This window comes from Fukomys damarensis, unplaced genomic scaffold (genome assembly GCF_012274545.1).
Source record: "Fukomys damarensis isolate Sample0158 unplaced genomic scaffold, DMR_v1.0_HiC HiC_scaffold_4, whole genome shotgun sequence".
Classification (NCBI taxonomy): Eukaryota; Metazoa; Chordata; class Mammalia; order Rodentia; family Bathyergidae; genus Fukomys; species Fukomys damarensis.
Window position 1 is genome coordinate 49,777,234 of NW_022900916.1, and position 23,326 is coordinate 49,800,559.

General features: G+C 35.9%; 1 long non-coding RNA gene across 2 annotated transcripts in view; it reads left to right on the forward strand.

The window, feature by feature from the left end:
• LOC104860654 overlaps positions 1-23,326 on the forward strand; it is a 35,059-nt gene continuing 11,733 nt past the window's right edge. The window contains exons 1-2 of one of the 2 annotated variants that reach the window (XR_779756.1): positions 1-54; positions 19,142-19,229. This is a non-coding gene — a long non-coding RNA (uncharacterized LOC104860654). The remainder of the gene's footprint in view (positions 55-19,141; positions 19,230-23,326) is intronic. The other variant, XR_779757.1, reaches the window with a different exon arrangement.

The window sequence follows — 23,326 nt, forward strand, 5'->3', positions numbered from 1 at the left end:
CGAGAGGCGCGCCCCGAGGTCCTTGACTCTATGTCCGGCTCGCACGCACCTGAAGTGAGTGAGGCGGACCGGTTTCTAATTTGGCAGTTTGTACTTGTGTTCACCGGGCCTTTGGGTCAGGTTAAGAGGAGTAGTCATCCCAACACTAACTTGGTTTCAAGGCGGAGGGAAGAACAAGAGATAGTGGAGACTTGAGCTGTGGAGACGCCTCTTTTTCGAAAGCTTTTCTCCAATAGACCTCAATGCTGGCGTGGAACCTTATTTCGCGTCTTTAACCCCAGTGAAGATTTCTGTAGTGTTTTCTGAGCATTCGCTCCTTCAGATGTGCGGATGACGTGAAGCAAGTTCTCTTCAGAAGCAGGGTGGGTTGTTCCTTTGGGAAGAGGCACAGCCCCGCTCCTGCTCTGCGGTGAACTTACTCGAGGCCACTCTTGGGTCTCATCACTTAAACGAAGGCAGAGTTTCACAGGTATCACAGCCACGTAGGAGCACCAGAGCTGGACTCACTTCATGTCCTCATGCAGGAGAAACTGCAGTGAATACTTATCAGATTGTTGGGTCTGGAAGGGACACTAGAGCTTCTTTAGTGTAATTCTCTGCGTTTGCAGCCAACTGAAGACCCTACTCGAGCAGAGATCTGCACGATGTCTTAGAGTATTGAAGACAGAGCTAATACTCATGAATCTTTCAGCAACTTCTCCAGGATATTTCGGGGAAAAGAATCATTTTATTTAGTTTATGGTAATAGAAAACAATAATGACCAGATAGCAGATAACTCTTAATCCTGCATCTGCTTTTGTAAGGAAAGCAAAAACAAATAGAATTCCCAAATAATGCAGATACTTGGGTCCAGATTGTTCTCTATTCCACCTCTGGAAGTTTTATAGCTACAAACACCCCAAATGCATTTTAGCCAATAATTTCAACCCCGTTTTATTTGACTGTTAGTAGTGTTCAACAGAACAATGATTTATAATGTGTACATTTTCCTTACCCTATTAAGTACAAATGGATCATAATTTTTGTTTGTTTTGCTCAGTTGAAGTAAAACTTTCCTATCTCATTTTCCCAGACCATCCTGATAGATTTGGGACTGGTTTGCCTAGTATAAGCTCTATCAACATGTGGTCTAGCTATGACAAGGCAGTTTCTTTGCTTTCAGGAAGCTTAACAGATGGAAAATGTCCAGTAAAACATTTTTACTAAGGGATTAAACAAATGTTGTAACAAAATTTGGACACTTATTTGGTGGAGTAGTAGAGATGACACTAAGAAGATAGTCTAGAAACATTTTCTTTCTCATCTAATTCAGCCTTTCTCCCACTTGTTTCCCAGACCCCTCAGTATCACTTTGTATGGGTATCATTGGCTAAGATGGACATTGAAATTCAGTGATTGCTATCTGGAATCATCATTCTGCCAATTATGGAGAATTATTACTATATTACTTATAAATCATATATTGAAACAAGTGCTAAGAAATAGAGATATTAAAGTTATTTAAAAAGTTTGATGATTGCATATAGTTGATGGTAGCGGAATGACAGGAAGATTTCACACACATGTGTAGCATAATCACCTCTGGATGGTTCAAGAAGAGGCTGGGTGTGGTGGCATATGCCTGTAATCTCAGTACTTGGGGGGCTGTGGCTGAGGTGGGAGGATTGCTGAGAGTTCGAAGCCAGCCTGGGCTACATAGTGAGTTCAGGCTAGCCTGAAGTACAGAGTGATACCCTGTCTCAAACCTGAGGGGTGCGGTGGGGAGATGAAATGATGAGAGCCTGAGTTTGGTTTAGTTGTACTTTTTTTGAGGGGGAGGGAATAAAGATAAAATGTGTGGTTTTGAATATATTGGGTTTAAATTTGGAATAATGGAATGAAGTGTCTAACTATCAACCTTAGAGATGAAACCTGACCAGAGTGATGATTTAGGAGTCAACATGGTACATAAGTAGTTAAAAGCCATGGGTAGAAATAAAAAGTAGTCCGGAAGACAGTAAAATAAAAGATACTGTCTTACTTTCCTTTAAGAGACAAAATATTCAACACCTACAGTGTAATGGAGAGCTTCATTTTATGTCATGGTTTCAGTCCATGCTCAGCTGGCTGTAAGGCAGAAATGGCATGGTAGAGGGGTGGTGTGGTAGAGGAAAAGGTGCTCAATTTAAAGAAGCCAGGAAGCAGAGAACACAGAGAGGAGCCCAGGATAAGGGTGTACCCAAGGACAAGGAGTGTACCGTTCCAGTCACACCTCTAGAGACCCACCTCCAAACAGACTCCACTGCCTGACAGCACATTCAGATACTGAACTTATCAGTGAATGAATCCCGCTGAGTATAGCACCCTATGATTCAGTCACCTTCCACCCACATGAGAACTGTGGGGGACATTTTAGATCTAAAACATAACAGATATCAAAGATAACAGTTGAGCAGGGTTGAGCAAGACTGGCATAAAAAGGAGATGAAGGCTAGTCAATGGTTAAGAAAAAAAAAAGACAAGTCCTAACAAGCAAGTAAGAAATTTCAAGAAGGAACTAGCTAACAATGTGAAATTGTAGATAAAGGTCAACTATACACTTGATCTAATAAAAAGGTCATTAATGATTTTGGGAAGTACGGTTTTGGTGATGTTGTGGAGACAAATATTACCTTATAATTCTGTCTTCCTCTTTGCTAACCAGACTGCTTTCTGTAATGTTTGCATGGGCTCCTTCACAAAACTTATAGAAATATCAGCATAATAAATAGTCAATTCTGATGTTTTAGTCAAGTAAAGCATGGAGGAAATGAATATACTGGATAATATTAGGAAATGCTCTTAAAATCTTTATCATCAGAAAAGAAATTAATATTTTTTGACACACATACACACACACACACACATACACACACTAAAATAGTTCTTTACATGGGCCAAACATAATATTTATTGAAGTTAAATTCAATCTCTGATGAGGGAAACATGTTAAACTTTTATGTATCTTGCACTGTAGTGGATGCTAGAGAGATAGAAACATATGTAAGACATTTCCTTTGTTCTTAAGTTGTTCACATATTGGTATAAGATGGCAGGTGAGAGAAAGAGAAAGAAAGTGGTGCAGGTAAGGTGCAGGTATTAAAAAGCACAAATGAGGATCCAGGAAAGGGTAATATTTGGTATTTGTAAATGGGATACTCTTTAGAGAAATGTTATGGCTGAGTAATGCAAGATACACAAGTGTATCTTTTGACTACAAATTACAGAAACTTTCCTGAGCTAATTTAATAATGATAATAATAATAATAATGATAATAATAATAATGATGATATAAAAGGTAACATTTTTTTTTCTAATAATACAAAGATACCTTGTGAAACTCAAGAGCCAGAATGCTGGTACTGTATAACCAAGACAGCCACTCCTTCTCTGGGGCCATACATACTCTCCTCTTGCTATTCTGCCTACATCAGCTTTAGTTCTTTCCCTTTGTAAATGATTTTTTTTTTTGTACCCTTACACAGACATCTGTAAAGCATCTCAGCACACGATTTGACTTCCTTACCCTTAGTCCAAGCAAAAGACCCGGAATGGGATTCTAATCTCTCCAACAGAAAGACTTTTGTAAGCATGGACCTTTGATCAAATCCACTAGGATGGAAACAAATGTGAAGGCATGCAAAACAACACATGATTGAATCCCAAACTGATAGTCAGGACAGATCTCCCAGACTGGGAGTGACAAGAGTTTTCCAAATACCTCCAAAGATGCAGACTTATGTTTTAGGTACTGTGAAGAAATATGGTTTGGTGGCTAAAGGAAGAGAATTGATATTTTTTTGCAGATTTTGAAGAGCTATTGAAAATATTTAGATTTGTTGGACTAGGTGGAATATAAGTAGGTAATGAAAGGAACCAATCTACAAAAGAGATGATGAAGAGATTATAGCTAAAGTCTACATGAAATATTATGAGGGCCAAAATAAGGCAAAAGAAATGGGTATGTAGAGTTAGAAGGACTTATCAATGATATTAAAGAGGTAGGAAATATTGAACTTGATTGACTGCTGAAGAGGGGGAGGATAAAAAAATCTATGATGACTCTACTTTCCTATCTCTTAGGAATATATTTTGGGTGACAAGTGTAGTATATACAACTCATACCTTACCCTTCATCATATAGGAAATAGAAAAGAATGAAATTTACTTGAGAAAGATAATGAGTTTAGTTTTGAATGTACCGATTTCGTAAGGCCAGCTGGTCCTGAGTCTGGTGACCAAAAGAAGCAAATAAACTGAAGAGATATATATGAGTATATATATAAACAGCCCCCCACACACATATAAAAAAATATATATATGCATATAAACTTACACAGAGTAAACATACTACAAATACTTGTGGAATAGTCATTGGAAAGTTTGCCATACTGGATGAGGTAAGATTTCAAGATATATAAGATTACATCTTTCTCCTGTATGATGTGGTCCCAAGAACTTTCTAGAGAAGTTAATCATTTATTAATATTTGTAATAGGAACTCATCTGTGAGTCTGATATAGCTATTATTACTCATTAGTAGCGTGGGTAAAATAACAGTTTCATAGCAAACAGGTATTAACGTATCTCTAGCAAATCATTATTTGCAGTTTTTGTTTAAATTTACCAAACATTAGAGATTGACTCTGTGAACAATGGATGAGCCACATGATAGATCTAGCATAGATAGTCAACAAAGATACTTAGAAATTTTTGTCAAAGAAAATAAATATAATGTTGGTACCAGAGAAGTCAGGTCACTGCTGTGACTGTACCTGACCATGTGGTTTAGGGATCTATGCAGCTGGCTTGTGGGAAGGTGAAGAGTTAGGAAAGGTTTGGAGACGCTGGCTAGAAAAGCAAAACTGGAAGGCCTGACCTGTACTTGATGGGACACTCTGGTCAGAACTCCAAAGACCAAATACTGATAGAAATGCTGCTTCTTCTGCTGGGAAGAAGGACTGCATTGGCTAGTGGACTCCAAATGATGTGTGTTATGGATTGGCAGAAGGTTTGTCTGTATTATTCTTGCTCCAGAGACTTTGTCTGACTCTGAGATTAAGGGTGGCTGACTAATCTGGCAGAAGAAATTTCAAAGCAGTCTAATGTTGAGGCAGTGGCATGGCTACAGTTCGGGGCTTTTAGCCAGATTTATGTTTAGAGCAAAGAGCCTAGAAGAGTTATTTAAAATATTTTGAATTTGGCAAGAAAGGGAGCTCAAGTAAAGATGCGGACTGCAAAGAAAGAACAGAGGAGATCTTGATTACTGAAAAGGAACAGGAGAATAGAAAAGATGGACTGAGGCCATTACAAGAAGCATCAGTACTCCACCCTTTGCAGCCTCAAAATTGCAAAAGTGAAAGACTTTGATTTGTGAAGAGTCCCAGAGCACCCTGTTCCAAAATGGTGATAGCCTAGGGAAGTTGTTCCTTGGGATTTGGTTCATAGGCACTGGATCCCTATATCCAAGAAAGAAGGAAGCCTGGATATTGTTCCATATGGGGGCAGATCTTGGTGTTGTCCATGTGGTACTGGTTTTAGGTGCATGCAGAATGCAAGAGTTGTGGAGTCAGGAAGGCTTCTGCCCAGATTTCAGAAAAAGACCTGGGAGGCCAGGCATTATGCTTCTGAGAGGACAGTGTGTGAAGCTCTGAGTGGGAAGCCAAAGGTGCAGTGGAGACCCTAAAAGGTGGAGAAGCAAGGGATGTGGATCGTCTGAGGAAGACTGCAAGGAGGGAGCAGAGTGGGCCCAAGAGAGAAGCCCATGGGAGCTACAACCACTGGCAGTGCTTTAGGGGCAGAACCACCCAAACACTTTGGAGTTCACAACTTGCCGCAGATTGCAGGGCCTACTAGAAAGAGAACTATGGGATTTAATGTTTGTCCTGCTGGATTTTGGTCTTGCTTTGGTCCCATTTCTTTGTATGCCCCTGTGGGTAACTTTTGGAATAGAACTGTCTATCTTGTGCCATTGAATGTTGGAAGTGTTTAACTTTCTTTTCCTTTATACAGGGGCTCACAGCTGAATTTGCCTTAAATCTCAATGGAGACTTTGGGCAGACTTCTCAGCAATGCTGTAACTGTTAGGACTTTGGCAACTTTTGGAGATGGATTAAATGCCTTGTGCATAAAAGGATAGGCGTGAGTCTTTGGAGGGCCCGGAGCAGAATGTTATAGTGTGTGTTTAAATGTCCCCTCAAAGTCTTATGCTGTCAGAGGAGGGGATTTTTCAGAGTTACATGGATCCAGAGTATGTGATGTTGGAATTTATTGATGGTGCAACCCTAGGCTCAGGGCACTAAGATTAAGGGTGGGAGTGCTACTTTCCCTAAGTAGTGTGGGTAAGATAAAAGGGACAGAAAGACACTATTAAGGTCCCTTGTTGTGTTTGCTACTTTGTGCACACTATGTTATTATGCCTCTGCAATTCCTCTCTGCCATGTACCACCCTGTCTTGGAGCCAGCCAGTTATAGACTGAAGCCTGTACAAACTGTGAACCAAATAAACCTTTCCCTCTTTTATTTAGGGTGTTGGGTATTTTGTGTCAGCAATGAGAGAAGAATAACCAACATAAATGTTATAGGAACAAAACAAAACACAAAATTGTATACACAGTATGCTCACAACTGTGCAAAAATGCCACACACAGAAAAGAAAATGTGAAAGAAATAGTGAAATGTCAGTAGTAGTTTATGGTTGATTGGTGAGTACATGGTGATTTCTTCCTTTTAAAAAACATTTTGTGAAGAATATGTTATATTCCTTAACAGAATGACCTTACCTTATGAATATATTATTCAAAACATTTTATGGCAACAGGGAAATGACAGTGTAATTTTCAAAATTTTTCACCAGGGATAACTTTTGTGATACATTCCAGTAGCAAGGTGTTTCCCCCAAACACAAGAAAGGGCACAAAAGGCACAAAAGGTGTATGTGTTAAACAGTTCTGTTTCAGAGAGGGGAAGAAATAATTGAGAAGTGTCTTATGGACAGAAGAACCAGAATGCTTTCTCCAGTTATTTAGTAAAAACATTTAATTTTATAATAGCAGCTGGAAAAGTGAGAAAGATTGAAGTGGTTGAAGATAGCTAGTCCTTCTGCTATCTCAAAACTGATATCCTGCACTTCTGTCCAGCATAGGGCCCCACAATAAGAAACTACTTCCAGGGAAGTCAAGGTTGAGTAGGAATGAGAGAAGAGAGAGTGGAATGCAGAAGTGTGGAGAAGTGAAATTCAATATGATAGCCACTAACTGCATGTCATTATTTCAATTTCAGTTAAAGTATTTAAATAAAAGTTATAAATTTAAATTTTAGCTTCTCTTAAAGGTGTAGGGAAAGTGGGAAGAGTAGGGGAAAGATAATAAGGGAAAGGAAAAAATAGGAGAAAATGAAAAAATGGAAATAAAGTGTTTGTAAATAGGGAGGGGAGGAGGAGGTGAAGGGAGGGCTGGGACAAGGGGAAAAAATGAGAACCAAGACCTGTCATGTAAAGGTACAAGATCCCAATGATGAATATAACTGTACTGTATACCTAAAATGTAGCAATAAACTCAATGAGTAAAAAAAATTTAGCTTCTCACTCACACTAGTCTTACTTCAAGATCTTAACATCTAGAAGAAGGGAATAACATCAGGAATTCCAAAAGCATCTGTATCCATATCTTTATGTATATCTATCTTACTACATATCACCACTTTCTATATAATTACTAACACATAATCAGTATATATGTAGATGTATAAGCTTTCTGAATTATGACAAGATTTTCTAAACCTAACATTACAAAAGTTCAGGAAAATATCTAATTAAAGTGAGGAATAGTAAATTATCAAGGTCGAATTTCATATAAAGTTATAGAAAGAAAAATGAACAGAAAGATATACCTAGAGATAATCACAGAAGATTTGAAAGATAATCACATTATAAGGTTAACTATATGTAAAGAATCACACAGATCACAATTAGAGAAACTCAGGAGTGAGGTGACAAGACTCAGGAAAGAATTGGAAATGAAGAAAACAATATTACATGAATGAACTACAAAGTAATAAGATTAGAAGTGTGAAAAATCTGATAATGCTTAAAGCAATAGAGCGGGGGGGGGGAGAATTGTTAAATAAAAGATAAAAGATAAGAAAGTATCAAATGTTGAAACCAGACTACAAAAGTGGAGCACACAAATGTCAGTAGTCTCAAAAGAGGAAAACCAAATGACAGGAACAAGTATCAAAGAATATGATTCGAGAAAATTTTACTGAATTTAAAAAATGATTTACTTAACATTATGATCTCCATGTGCATCCATTTTCTTACGAATGACTCAAATCTATCCTTCTTTATGGCAGAGTACTACTTTATGATGTATACATACCACATTTTCTTTATCCATTTATCTGTTGATGAAAATGTAGGTCATTTCCAAGATTTAGCTATTATTATGCTGCTATAAACATGGGTGTAGCTTACATATCATATAACTCCTTTTATACAAGAAACTCAAAGTACAAAAAACAAAATAAAAGGGCCAGCAATTCAGCTCAGTGGCACTGTGCCTATCTCTCAGTGACAAGGTCCTGAGGGGAGATTCCTTTGCAAATGGGAAGAGGATCTAGGTAGGGACTGAGGGAGGGAAGGAGTAGGGATATAAAAAGAATTAAGATGTGCTAAGTACATGTACCTACTTCCTAAGATGAATATATACATTATGTAATATAGACATTTAATAAAACATTTTAAAAAGCAAAATATTAAAATGATTTAAAACTAGATATTGAAAAATATACTACCTACCTAGAAACATCAACTCAGAAAAACAAACACCAAGCATATTGCAGTAAAATTTCTAGACTTTGAAGAATAGCACAAAAAATTTTAGATATCTGCATTTTTTAAAAAGCATGCTATTTATAGAAGAAAAATTATATAATCAACAGTTTTTCACTTAATTGAGATACTCTCAATCACAAGAAAATAGACTTAAATAAGATATTCAAGAAAAATACTGTGAATCAGACATTTTATATGAAATTACTTTAAAGCATAAAGGACACAGAATTTTATCAACATTCAAGAAGCTGGGAAACATTATTTCCATGAGCCCTTTCCAAGGAATCTATAGAGAACTACCTTCAAGCAACCAAAGTTGCCGGAAAGACATTGCTATAAAGAAGCAAGCACATGTATGTTTAAATATATGGCTTTCTGTTGAGCTAAGACCAAATAAGGTATAAGAAGGAGAGAGTGTAATACATATTAACTTTATGACAACAACGTAGATCTAATGTAAATAAAGTGACAGGAAAGCATGTCAAATTTAAACATTTTCAGTGTTTGTACTGGTAGTAGTATTTACGTTATTATATTAAATGACACAAGCAATTAAGGGATATTTTAATTTTATCACTTCCTATAACTTTGAGGACTAGGATTCTGTGTATGGAAGAAAGGAGAAGAGATAAAATAAAGTCATAAAACTAAAATAGTTTATATTTTGACTTTATATTTAGCTAGCTGGAAGGCTAGCCATCTAAGTTTACTTAGCTTTAGTAAAGCTAAGTAACCTACTAGCAATAAATATTCCAGGTTCTCATATTGTGATCTTGAAGTAGAATTTCTCAGTAAAATTTCTCAGTGCTTCTGGGGAAAATGGCTGATTCCAGGTCTAGAGCAGGAAATGCATATGATGAGACTATGATATTGTTGTCCTACGAGATAGCAAAGAAGTTATGAAAAACTACTGGGGCCATGTTAAATCAAGTAAGAAGGCAGCTCAAAGAAGCTCCCACTGGCCACTGACCTTCAATATTCGTAACAATCACAATGAATTGAAACCCATCAAGTGATAAATGCCCAAAATTATAATTTTTAAAAACACTGACCATCTTTGGAGGATGGTAATGAAACAACTAATTGTCCAAAGAACTAGTAAATAAGGAGAAAGAATAAAAGATTTTCCTTGCCTTTCCACTCTGTAGCTAAATATTAAAGAGAAATCATGTCTCAGATATGAATAAACAATTGAATATTGCCATTTCATAACAGCCAGTGGTATCACTGACTGCTACCATCATAAAAAGAGAGATAATCAGATGTTACATATTAAACCATTCCTGAAGGACTACCAAGAGAAAAACACTGATTCTGGTTCAATTTTCATAAAAAGCTGCAAATTGGCAGGAAATACATGGGCAGGAGTGTGTATTGAACTGCACCAAGAATACCAGATCAGTGATATCCAGACTGTGTGAGACTCCAGAGATAAGGTAATCCAGATTTTTCAGTAGAAAAATTGTAAGGAAAAACAAGAATGGAGAGAGAACTGATAGATTTAAGAGACTTAAAATGACTACTTTAAGATGGACAAAGATCAAACTAAATGTATCTATGAATACATAGCTGAGTGATGAAATTCTAAAAATGCAAGGTGTAACTGCCTTAAAAATGAGAATAATGGTTATTTATGGGGGTGGAAGTTGGTTATGATTGGGATGGAGCAAGCAGGTAGGATTTCTTGAGCACCTTCTAAGGGTAAGGGGTCCAGAAGGGGTGGTGGGAAGAGTCTATGAGGTAGCTTCATCATACACTGATGGATTCTTTTTTTCCTCATACATACATTTCCGTTATGCTTGTCCTCATTTTCACAATGTATATTTGAATACATTTGGCCCTTCCTGAGCCAAATAAAACAACTGCATCCAGCTCTAAATCCACAACATTTGATATCATAAATTTATCTCATTTAGGCCTAGGTATGACTCATAATGATTCTGTTCAAATGTGATAATTACAACCAACGGCCAATTTAAATAATACAGAATGAGTATATTAGTTTACTAGGACTGTCAGAACAAATTACCACACACTAGGTGGCTTAAAACAATAGAAATTTATTTTCTCACAATTATGGAAGCTAGAAATCTGAATTCAAGGTATTGGAAGGAACATGCTTTCTCTGAAAACTCTAAGAAAGAACTTTTTCTTCTTCCTATGGCTTAAAACTGTATCACTCCAATTTTCCATTCCAACTTCTAGTGGCCATTTTCTGTTTGTATGTTTGTGCCTGAATCTCTTATTTCTCTCACAAGGAGTCCAGTTGTTGGTGTTAGAGCCTACTCTAATCCAGTATAACCTTATTTTAACTAATTATATCTGCAAAGACTCTATTTCCAAATTATTAAATTACTAAACTGAAATACTGGGTGGATATGAATGTTTGGAGTCACTGTTCAGCTCACTGCAAATTGGCTTTTGTTTAGGGGAATAAAAGGGAGCCAAAATAAGACTCTTTCATTAAAAAAATCGATTTTGTTCAACATCATTCTATTGCAAATACTGTACTGTATCTTCCAGGTCTAGTAATATTAAAAACTAACATTGTCAGTAGAATTAGTTTCTTGTCCTTCCATTTTGGATGTACTATATTCTCACTGATGGGAAATTTTTGTCCCTTGTAATGATCTACCAGAGAGGCATCATTTGAGTCCTTTTGGAGAGCTGTCCTATCGTGAGAATACCTTTTTGGAAGATGAAGTATTTGAGGTACCATAAAATGAGCTATAGGCTACTTTTACCAGTCTTGAGGCTTAAGTAACTAATTATCTGTCATTGTATTTCAGGTAAACCTTTAAACTAGTATTCATTAACCATGATATTAATGACATTTTAGATCTGTCCAAGTTTAAGAACTATAGATACCATGTCAATGAAAGAAATATCATAGTCACAATTTTTAGAATGTAGGGTTGGAGATGCTTTGAAAAATATAACAGTTTGTCATCTGCCCTATGGACATTAAAATCTACATTTTCCCACAAGCCAAATACAATAATTTTTATCTTCTAAGATCTCTTCTCCATGGTTCATAGTCTGGTTTCTGTAACCTAAATCATATCCACTTGTAGATGATACTCTGTGTGTGTAGATAATTAATTATATAGCTCTTTGAATATAATTCTTGATCTGAAAATCTCTGACCTAAAGGAAAAAATTATCTGTTCCTCAAATACTCTACGTATAGTGGGGCAGTTGTAGGATATCGGCTATACACAATCCCTTTCAAATATGAGTAGAACAGGAAACATATAACAGTTACTGTTCCATAGCAGCTCTGAAATCCACCAGGCACACATTGTCCATTAGTTGATTAGGGCTCACTCCTACTCCCTAGACATTACTCTTCATGGCTCTTCATTTCACCTGTGGGCTCTGGCTTCTGCTTTCTGAGTCATTTTTCTTTTTCCATCAAGTTTCTCCATGTTTGCATTTGGGTAATTCTCTTAGTCTGTTCACTACCTGCAGAACTTGGGAGATCAAAGGCCTCTGCATTTTTTATTGACATTATCTCTTTCAGTGTAAGCTGTTATAATTATTTAAGAAACCTTGTGAGTTTCTCATGCATCAGTGTATAAACAATCCCATTAGGTTGAAGCCACACCCGTGGGTCTCTTTGAGATTATCCTTTCTCTATTTTATATTCCCAGTATGAGGCAGTCACAGCCTAGCACATTTAATATTCTTAGAAACTTTCTTTTAAATGCAGATTATCTATGAAGCGCATCGTTATGATCTTTAGGGGGACTGTGTTGAAATATCATACATGAGTCACAGTGTTAGGGATTGCAGAGTCTTAACAAAGGCTCTTAAGTATCACTTTAGATTTGATCTTTGTCTAGAAATCATTACTAAATTCTTAACTTAAAAAGCATTTGCCATATGGAAATGCTAGGCATGAAAAACTGGATTACTTTACAAAGTACCAGTTTGCTTTTAGCAGTGCATTCTGTTCATTTCTCCTCTCACATTTTCTTATAGGCAACGAGAGTAAGTCAGGTGACACATTCAGTACTCTGCAGTCAAGTTCTAGGTACATTTTCTACATTGCTGCAGACAACAGTCATGGAAATCTTTCTATCAAAGCATAGGAGTTGCTTTCTTGCCTAATTTCTGGTTACATTTTCTATACTTTAATCCTCGTGGCAGTCTTCTTGAGGCCCTTTAGCTTCATATAACTTTTAGCAAACATTTAAACTTTTTCCTCTAAGGTCTCTTGAGCTCCTTATTTCTACTCAAAGCCAATGCCACGGGATATGTGTAGGCTTAGAAACTGTGGGGCCAGTAATTAGGATAGAGCATAATGGAACAGTCATGTTCCATTATGTAATGGGTTGAGCTGGAAGCCATAAACTTGAAGATGACTTCGTCATCTGGGTGGAGGCCAGAATCATCTGGTGGTTTCTTCGTGTCATATCTGATCGATGCTGGCCCTTAACCAGGACTATTAGCAAGAATCTATATATGGCTTCTTCCTGTGCTCTTTATGTGGAATTCGAACTTCCTCACAGCACAGTAACCAGGTTAGAAGAGTACATATCCTAGAGAGGAAGGCAGAAGCTGGTGGCATTTTTCTGAGCTAGTATTGTGTGCAATGGAGGGTTATCTTACAGAACTGGGTTGTTTAAATCCCTTATTTTCTAAATAAAAGACAAGATTGTGACTGACCCTAGAAGATAACCTTTCAGCCCTTGAATAGTCTTCCCGATTAAGCACCTTCAGCCTCACCAGATAGTTTATACTAACAGTGTGGTTTGGCATTGGCCTGTGCTGAATCCATCTGAACTCTTGAGTGGCTAGAGATTGAGTAACTAAATTTGGCCATACAGGCATTCCATGTTTATGTAGATGACCGTCAGTTAAAACGCTGGACATCAGGGATTGGCTGTGTTTCCCTGGTTGCCAGTATTTCATGTGTTTTGTCACATGTCATTGCTGGGAGAATTAAATGCTGTTCATATATACCTACATGTTTGTGGTTGATTTCTCTCTTTCCTCTCCTGCTCTCCCCTCTCTCTCTCTCTCTCTCTCTCTCTCTCTCTCTTCCCCTCCCCCTCTGTCTCCCTCTCTCTGATTCTGCCAAGTATGTTTATTTGCTGCTTTTAATCTATAGCCTTTCACTATAAAAATTTGAACCATGAGTAGAACAGCTGTTCTTAATTATGTGAATATTTCTGAATAATTCATTGAAACTCAGTGAGATCATGAGGATTCCAGACAAAGGAAAGACGTTTTTTCTGTTCCATGCCCTCTAGGACTTCACCTGAAAGACATAAACTTGGAGGTGACTCAATGCTTGGGGGCTACAACTATCTGGAAGTGTCATCATATGTCTAATTGGTGATGGGTGTTGACTGTTGGCAAGAGCACCCACACAGACTTCTTCCTGCAGAAGTTTCTTCTGCATGAGCTAGTTTGACCTCATATCATGGCAGCTGTGTTCCAAGAGTGAGTAACCCAGAGATGCAAAGTAGAAAGTGATTTTTTTTCTCAGGTGGCCTCATAAATCTTGTGTCATCACTTTCATTAAACTCTCTTGGTTGAAGCAGTCACAAAATTTTACTGAGGTTCAAGAGGGCATAGAGCACACTGCAATAGTGAAAAGTGTCAGTGTTATATAGTAATTTGTAATGGGACACATTTTTTGCATATAGATATTGCATTATGTATTTATCAAGTAGTGTATTTGTATCTCTATACTATAGCTCTAGTTTTTAATCTCTTAGCAATGAGTTTGGGTCTTTCTCTATCTCTTCTATCTTCAATTTGAATACTTATTTAAATTGATGTCAGTGCCTTAGCCAAAGATGATAGAAAACTTCATCCTATACTTGGGCTGAACCTAGTTTATTGCATTTTGAAATGAGGGTTTTAGAGAAATTGGGGCAGGGAATCATAGGAGAGCATTTGATGAACCATGAGAAGTTAAACTTCCTTTTTTTCTGATTTGTTCTCAAAAGCCAAATCAAGCCAATATATAATGTTTAGTATAGAACAAAATGTGTACAGCCTTTATCATTCAGCAGGGCATGTTTTATGTCTACTTCCACTACTTTGGATAGCTGGCCATAAAAGGAAAAGGCTTCTCTCGACAAATTGTTGATCCATCCTGATAGATATATTTTTTTTTCTTTCTAATGAAGGAGCAGCATGGACCATACTTGTCTGTCTTATAATTTATTAAAGGTTGAAAGGAATCACTAATAACCTTTCAACCCTGATATTTGCTATGAAATCCTCTTGACTTGTGTCCTTAAAGAACTGGAAAGATTTTAACCAGCTCCCTCAATATTTTCAAAGGCTTAACATGGTGTTATGGCTCGTTTCTAGACGTCCCCCCAAAGCCTCATGTGTAAGGCTTTTCAAAAGTGGCTGGATCTAGAATGTATCATTCTGGGATTGATTCATGGTGAAATACTAGGATTAAGGGTGTGAGTACTACCTGCCCTAATGGTGGGTAGCCTGGATAAAACATAAGGGACAGAAAGAGGCTTGTTGATTGTCACTTGCTTGCTTTTGCAATCTACTGCCTGCCACGAACTGTTTCTCCTCTCCGATGCCCCTCTGCCATGCCTCTCTACCTTGGAGCTAGCCAATTATGAAATGAAACCTCTACAAACTGTAAGCTAAATAAGCCTTCCCTCCTTTAACTTTTGGTGTCAGATATTTTGTCTCAGCAATGAGAAAAGTAACTACAACATACGGCCACCCACCTCAAACAAAACCACGTGATAAAGTCTTTACTTTTCAAAATCTTATTTCAAGTTATAATCTCTGATTGTCTTGTTATTATGTAATCACATATGACAGACACAATTAGAACTGGTTTAAGTGAGTTGGTTTTTTTATTGGCTCCATGTGACAATGAGAGAAGAAGGGATCACAGTATTGAAAAGAGATTCAAACATCATTAGGATTAACAGTCTCCCTGGAACAGCTGTTTTATGTCATGGCTGCAGAAAATTTAGGTCTCATCTTCAATAACCAGTCAAAGAGGTTTCTTCTTTACAAATTCAAGCTTGAAAAACCATAGGAATGATCTCTGATCAACCGTGTTTTCTCATTAAACTGAAGACTCATATTATGTTATTATTCACTTCTGACCTTGATAATCTTAAGGCAAATATGACAAAATACTCATCTTCTACTATAAGAACAAAATCTTTTTCTTTGTTTTGATTGATAAAATCCCATACTATTGTACCACAGTATACTAAGATTTATTTTAACCTAAATACAGAGTGCAAAATACATTTTTTTCCTCATTGAGTTTATTGGTACTTTTTAAGTATACAGTACAGTTACATTTATCATTTAGAGCTTGTACCTTTACATGACAAGTCTTGGTTCTCATTTTTCCCCATACCCCTACCCACCCTTTACCGCCTCTACCCTTCCCTATTTACAATACTTTGTTTCCATTTTTTCCTTTTCTCATATTTTTTCTTTTCCCTTCTTTCCTTTCCCCTACCCTTCCCACTTCCCCTACACCTTTAGCCCTTTTCTTCCTATTTCACATTGTCAGTTATACAATTTGGATCTTATTTACACTTTTAGTTTTTCACACCAGAGAAATTTGAATTACTGAATTAATTTAGACTTTACCTAAAAAGTATAAAGATATGGTCCATTTCTTCCACAAGTAAATATTAAATATTAATAATATTTAGTATATTTTTGGCAGACAAAGAATGTGTGACATGAAAGTAGGATTTTAAAATAAAATTATGAGACATTATAGCATTGAGCTTATTGAAGTAGTTGGCTAGGAATCCCTGTGTGTTTTGAGATAAAATATTTCCTTGTGGGCAAGTACAGTGAGTGTTGAGTTATATTTGTGGAATGATTGTCTGTGACAACCTGCTCCCAGAGAAAAAATACCTTTTAGAAATAAGTAATGAGGAGTTTTGAAAGTTTTTTCAGTAGTTAAAATATCTATGGAAATCTTCTATGAATAAATAACCATGAGAACAGTGAAAATTTAAACAAATTTTAGTAAGTCTTACATTGTTTTACCTGCTGTAGAGATTATTTTCTGAACAATGTAATAATGATTTTTCTAGTAGGATAATGGTACAAGGTTTAAATACAAAAAAAGGGAAGTTGGCATGATTAGATAGTGTACCATCTGATATTTCTTAAGACTAGAAGCAAATTTTTAAATTCTATGTTAATGATAGCACAGAACATTTTCTTAATGGAGTATTACGATGTACTAATAGTAAAATAAGTAATTTAATTTGCTAGTAACATTTTTAATCTGTTAAATTATCATTTAATGGATTTTCTAACTTTAAAAACTTACAAAGCTGGATGTGGTGGCGCATGCCTGCAGTCTCAGCACTCACAAGGCTGAGGCAGAAGGACCACTATGAGTTCAAGACCAGCCTGGGCTACATAGTGAGTTCCAGGTCAGTCTCAACTACATAGTGAGACCCTGTCTCAAAAAACCAAAACAAAACAAAGCAAAACACCAAAAACAAAACAAAACAAAAACAAAAACAAAAAGACTTATAAGACATCTCATTTTTCAAACTGTTTTCCTTGGGTGTACCAATTCCTTGGAGCTCAATATGTTACTGCTAGTGGAAATGTACTTTTCAGATTGCCTCTTCACTGTAATATAAATATGAGTCTCTGGAAAGCCTCACTGTGAACAAAAGCTACTAATTTGTTTTTCATAAGTTGAATCAGTCCTAAAAAGGGATGGCACCAGCCTAGTGGTGACTATTTTAGTGTAGCTCTTACTGAGATAGTTGGATAAGAAGGAAAATCAATTATAGTTCTAAAAGAGATGTAGATTCTGTTCACTTAAAACTCAGACCTTTAATCCCTGGATAAAAACCCAGCTTGGAACAAATCTGTAAAACATAACTTGCTTTTATCGTAAGAGGATGTAGCAATTTCAGAATCCCAACATTTAAACACATGGATTATGCAAAATAATGATGTGACATGTCAAATAAGGCCAACATGTTCCTTTTGGATCTGTGAAAAGTAAATTATGCAACAGATTTTCCATCATATTTCTTCTGTTTTTGATAGGTCACAGAAGCTATATTAGTATTCATATGCACACAGGAGAATCTAAGAGTACTGAAGGCAAAATCATTAATTTTATTTATTTATTTTTTTTGCTTTGGGTTAAGATTTAGCATATGTATAACTCTCCAAAATAAAGCCCTACACATCTGGTCAAAAAAAAAAGTATATATACACAATTATTTTATCCCATGGATTCTGTCTTTGTAATTAATAGCAAATAAACTGCTAATTTCATGTTGCATTTTTTTTGGCCACAACAAGCGACTAGTTTGAATTCATTCAAGTTAATTCCACTCAATTCATTTCTTATTGAGAACTTATTCCTTTTCCAGTCAATATGGTAAATAGCTCATGGATGTAAGCCTCTCTCTTTTCTTTCAAGTACTACTTGAGCAGGAACAGAACATGTAAGAATTAGGACAGAGCTAAATTGAAATTCAGTTATCTGATTAATATAAGTTGTAAGTAATACATAGTAAGTGCTATAGTCATAAGAATAAGATATATAAGCATGTTACATCAGCTCTACTCAAAACACTGGAAGTAAAGTTCTCATTATTAGGGGAGAAGACAGATTACATTTATACTTACAACATTGGAATTCAACACTTAATACAGCTCTAGTGTCACCATTGATAAATATTATACCTAATTTGGGGTTGAGGTACCTAGGTAGCTCCACTTAGAAGAAAGTTCCATCTATTCCTCATACCACACACCAATATAAACTCAAAGATTTATATGGTATTATGTAAGCACTAGAAGGAAGCATAAGGGAACCTCTGTAAAATTAGATTAGGGAAGTCTTTTCTAACTTTGAAAATTCAGAAGCTATTCTAAAACTGGAAAAATTGTTTACATTAAGATATTTTTTTTTTTGCTGAAATGAAGGAGACCAAAAGATGGAGAGATGTGGGAGGGCAGCAAGGGGAATTGGATGAAGTTAGAATTAAAATGTGTTATATAAAATTACCAACTCCCCATGATAAATATAATTATGTACTACAAACATGTAGTAATAAAAATAAATAAAAAAAACAAAAAAATAAATAATCTTTGTAAAAACAAACAAAACAGAAGAATGCCAAAACACAAATCACAAATCAGAAGGATAAATAATTAATATACTAGGAATTTTAAAAAATATCAATGTTCAAGAAAAAAATTCAAGAAGGACATGAAAAACTGGTTCTCAGAAGAGATAAACATCTATGAACATAATACTTTTTTTCTTTCATAGGAAAATTTCATATCAAACTACAATGAGTTACATTTTTCACCTCTTGGATTGCCAAAATTCTAAATTTAGTAAAGCTGAGGTTTCAGTGGTAAGTATCTTTTATGAAGGGTAGTTGGTAAATTTCTATAAAATTTCAAGTGTATTTCACCTTTGAGTCATACATATACATGCAGATATACATGCATACATGAGAAGTGGCATATATTACTGTGTGCAATGATGTATTCAGGATTAGAAAATATCCAAGTGTCCCTTGATAGAGACCTAGTCCTAGCAGCTATAGTAGATGCACATCATGGTGTGTTACACGTTTACAAAAAAGAATAGGAAAGTACTGTGTATAAGGGTGTGTACAGATCTATATGTGATAGGATAGGTACTTTTTAAATGGAGAATATAAGAATACAGTTGTGTTTGTTTACACTGGAAAGAAACGAATAAGAATCATTACCTAAGGGGAAGATGCAGAGAAAAACATAGGATGGATGAAACAGGCCAGACAAGCTTTTCAATTTGTAGCATATTCTTTTGAATTGTTATGATTTTATGAATTGTATATATAGTACCTACTCAAATTAACTACTAACATGATAATTTGATGTTCCTTGATGATAAGAACAAAATACTATACAAGAATAAATACATCGTGATTACTTTTATGTGAAGTTAAAAAGCAGGCAAAATATGACAGTTTTTTATTTCCGGATATATAATGGTTGATAGGTACTCTAGAGAATGATTAACAAAATTCAGAGTAGTCTCAGGAGGACTGGCATGTAGAAAACACAGAAAAAAAAAAGTAAAAGAAATCAATGAGAGAATATAGGCAAGTAAAACTCCCCAGAAGAGGGAATAAATTGGTTCTTGAAAAGACTGAATTCCAGTAAATGTAGTTCATACTCATAATTGTTTTATATTTACAAAGTATGACATATATAATGTCACGTTGCATTTAGATGGGCAGAGAGAGATAAGATCAGGTATTCAAAAGAAGAGAAGTACCCATTCTATGACACTAAAATTAATATAAATAATTCTACAGTATTCCTATTTAGTTACTGATGGGTCATAATTTTGTTTAAAGGTTTTTTTTTTTTTTTTTTTTTTTCATTCCAGGGATCAAACTCAGGTCTTTGTGCTTGCAAGGCAGTCAGCAGAACCACTGAGCTAAATCCCCAGCTAAACTTTGATAAAATAGCTTTAGGAGCACCTAGTTTGGAATATGAGTGATGTAAAATACACATACAAACACTCACATTCTTTGATAACTGATTGATTTAGAAAGCCGTGCTTGTTTTCTATTGCTGGTATAAATTACTCCGACTTTGCTGACTTAAATAAATATAGGTGTATTATATTGCAATTCAGTAGGTGAGGTGTACTACGGGAGTTTCACTGGGTTAAAAGTCCATGTGTCAGCTGAATGAATTCCTTTCTGGAGGGCCTGGGGATGAGTTTTTTCTTTCCTTTTCTTTTCCTGTTTCTACAGAGTGCCTGAATGTTTTAGTTTTAGGTATCCCTTGCTCTGTCTCCAAAGTCAGCAGTTTACCATCTTTCTGACCTTACTTCTGTCATTATCTCTAACCACAGCTGGAATGGTTCTTGGCTTTACTTGAGTAATGTTGAGGTTGGACCCACTTGGATAATCCAGGATAATCTCCACGTGAAGGTCCTTAACCATAATCATATCCAAAAATCTCCCTTTTTTTTCACGTGAGGTTAACATTCACAAGTGCTGAGGATTAGAACATGTATATCTGGGAAGAGGGTGCATAATTCTGTCAATCACAGTAGAGATAATCAGTGAATCCTAAAATCATTAAGTAGATTATATGCAGGTTCTAAAGGTGAAGGTATAACTCTAAGACACTTCATCTCTCTTTAAACCAAGTAATCACACTTTCCATCACTAACAGTGGGAAACCACACATTATGTGCCTTTCAGTATGAGCCATGGGGCCAGGGATTTAGCTCAGTGGTTTGGTGGCCTGCCTCACAAGTGCAAGGACCTGAGTTCGATCCCTGGTACCAAAAAAAAAAAAAAAAAAAAAAAAAAAATCAATATGAGCCATGGTGATAGGTACAGCATTACCTCTGAAGTATTCTTGTTAAAAGTGTCTAAGATGAATCTAATTCAGCCTATAGTTTTAAGCTCTCTTTTATGAGAAATACAAAATACAGGTGATAAGATAACAAGTAAATGAGCAGACATGTCATGGGTATGTAGCATTCTTCCAAAAAACTTGTCTTGTCTCTTTGACAAGCATTTGACATGGAGGAAAAGGAAAAAAAAATAGTCTGTATTCTTTTTTGGTACTTGATTTAAAAATTTAACAAAATAAAACCTGTGAAACATATTTTGGAGAAAAGCATTGATATTTAAATATGGTTGGTGAAGGGAGCGCAGGGACAAGGGGAAAAAATGAGAACCAAGACCTGTCATGTAAAGGTACAAGATCCCAATAATGAATGTAACTGTACTGTATACCTAGAATGTAACAATAAACTCAATTAAAAATAAATAAATATGGTTGGAAGTAAATGATATGGTTAAGTTTTCCAAGTTTTCTAGGTATACAGCAGTACTGTGATTATATAGGAAAATGGTCTTATTTTCTGAAAGTATATGCTAACAGAAGATATATATCATAATATTTATCACTTGTTTGTAATGGCTCAGAACTATTGTGTATATGGCAAAATATTAAGGTATGGGTATCTGGGTGACATTGTGATATTTTACTTTTCAGTATTACCAGACATTTTCATGTTAAGATGTAACATAAAAGTGCATATTCAAGTGTATGTAAGTGATTTAAGACAAAGTTAACATTACAGAGAGAATGCTTTCTGCAGTTTAGAGGAAGGAAAAAGTTTGAGGAACAAATATTTGTTAACTTCATCCAGCCTAGCCTTCTTTTTCTTATTCTTTCTTTTAAATTCATTTTTCTTATCTTTTGAAAGTAGAAAGATAGTTTCTAGACTCATAAAATAGTCACTGGAGTAGGATGTGATGTTTAGAAAATCAATGTTCTAAGTGCCTGATGCAGCCTGAAACATGGCCAATATTTGTTTTAAAGAAAAAAGTTTATTCAAAATCTATATGTTTTCAGCTATCAACAAATATTTGGGGGCTCACTAAATCTTATACATGCTGTACCTTAGGTTCTAGTGTGTCCCAGGCAGACAACCAGTCCCAATTATTAAGATAGATGAGTACATCTTATGTATTTATGTTGTGGCTGAGAGTGTAGCTCAGCGGGAGGTCTTGCCTGGTACACTTAACAAGGACCTGGGTTTGACCCCAGAATATCAACCAAACAAAATAATCAAAAACACACAATGAAAACAAAAACACTTACTATGTGACATCATTGCCAATGCAGGACACTACCTGGAGGTCAGTAAACCTGAAGCTCAGATGAGGACAAGTCACTAATCTGAACTTCAAGAAGTCAAGAGTGTCAGACATCCAATAAACAACTACTGTCACTGGGGCACCTTGTGCCTTTGTTAAGGTCTTTCAGGCATTAAGAATTTGTTGGAGACCCCTGGTGGCAATATAAAGAAAAACAACTCACCACATAATTGCGGTCTAGTAAGGAAAGTATGATAAATGGAAGTTGAAGCCACCCCATTTGAGTCTCCTTTTACTTCACTGACCTTCCCATTCCATTACTCTTCTTCCCTTTAAAGGCCTTGTTTTTTTCTTAAAAGGTCTTCCATGGTGAATTATTATTTTTATTCATATGCTCTTCTTGAATGATCATACCTATCCCCATCCACACCGAGTATGATTTTTATATTAAGCCTTAGGCCTATATTTTCAATTCCCATCTGCATATAACTTGCTAATCCTGCCTTTCCTAGCTCATGAAATGGTATCACAATACAGTCAAGCTCCTGGGCTTAGACTTCAACTACATTTCAAGATACAAAGAGTTGTGCACACCTGCCACATACCAGGCACAAGAATAGGTGCTGCAATAAGGAAAAGAAAGACATGAACCCAAGAAACATAGCCTTTAATATAACAAGTATGTATATCCTACTTTGGGGGTTTTGAGAAGAGACCTAGCCCAGCTTGAGGTAGAAAGACTCAAGATGAAGGATTCCCAGAAAACAGTACTACCAAGTGATTACTACAGACAGTAAGAATTTGACTGTGTTATGGGCTGAATTGTG